The 1,279-nt window shown below is 44.1% G+C and overlaps 1 non-coding gene across 1 annotated transcript; it reads left to right on the forward strand.

The window, feature by feature from the left end:
* Positions 1-592: 592 nt before the first annotated feature.
* On the forward strand, positions 593-699 carry LOC141670025 (small nucleolar RNA R71). The gene has a single exon (XR_012554276.1). It is a non-coding gene; the product is annotated as a small nucleolar RNA R71 (small nucleolar RNA).
* Positions 700-1,279: the final 580 nt, after the last annotated feature.

A 1,279-nucleotide genomic window follows, 5' to 3' on the forward strand; every position in this document is an offset into this window, starting at 1 on the left:
CAACTCCTCTAATTCAGATTTTTCATTCGAAGATAGACTTGCATCATGAGTTTGTTGTTGAAGTTGGAGTTGTTGCTGAAAACCAAGAGAGTTGAACATCTTATTTCCAAACGGCTGGAACGGCTGTTGCATCACATTCTGATTGTTGCTCCAGCTGAAGTTAGGATGATTCCAGTTGTCAGGATGATAAGTGTCTGGAACTGGTTGTTGCGATCTCTGAAAGTTGCTCACAAACTGAGCTGAGTCGCTAGATATAGCGCATTGCTCTGTCGCATGCGGACCTGCACACAGCTCACAAACACTAATTATCTGCTTAACACCATAGTTAGCCAGAGAATCGATCTTCATAGACAACGCCTTTAGTTGAGCAGTGATAGCCGTAGCTGTATCCACTTCAAGAACTCCTGCTACCTTGCCCTGTGGATATCTCTGGGTTGGATACTGATATTCATTAGCAGCCATCAGTTCAATTAGATCATAAGCTTCCTTATAGCTCTTTGCCCATAATGCTCCGCCTGATGCTGCATCGAGCATGGGTCTGGACTGTGCTCCCAACCCATTATAAAAACAAGTGATGATCATCCAATAAGGAATTCCATGATGAGGACACTTCCTAAGCATCTCCTTGTAGCGCTCCCAAGCTTCACTTAGCGATTCTCCCGTTTGCTGCGCAAATTGAGTAATAGCGTTTCTGATTGCAGCTGTCTTCGCCATAGGGAAGAATTTAGTAAGGAATTTCTGAGCAAGATCCTCCCATGTAGTAATCGAACCAGCTGGTAGAGAGTGTAACCAACTCTTAGCCTTGTCCCTCAGAGAGAATGGGAACAGTCTCAGCTTCACAGCATCTTCAGAAACACCGTTGAACTTGAAGGTGTCACATATTTCAATGAAATCCCTAATGTGTGTATTGGGATCTTCCGTTGGAGAACCCCCAAACTGGACTGAAGTCTGTACCCATTGAATTATGCCAGGCTTGATCTCAAAGGTATTAGCTGTAATAGCTGGTCGGACAATGCTAGATTGAATGTCATTGATCTTGGGTTGAGAAAAGTCCATCAAGGCTTTCGTTCGTGCTGCTGGATCTCCCATCGTAATGAGTACCTGAAACACAAACAAATAAACCGTGAAAGTAAAAGAATCCGAGTCAGTGAACTTTAACGACCACTGATGACAAGCACATAAACTAAAAATTAACACCGAGTCCCCGGCAGCGGCGCCAAAAACTTGTTAGGGCGAAAACACGCGCTAATATTCACGCAAGTATACGCGTTCGCAAGTA

This window comes from Apium graveolens, chromosome 6 (genome assembly GCF_009905375.1).
Source record: "Apium graveolens cultivar Ventura chromosome 6, ASM990537v1, whole genome shotgun sequence".
In the NCBI taxonomy this organism is placed as follows: domain Eukaryota; kingdom Viridiplantae; phylum Streptophyta; class Magnoliopsida; order Apiales; family Apiaceae; genus Apium; species Apium graveolens.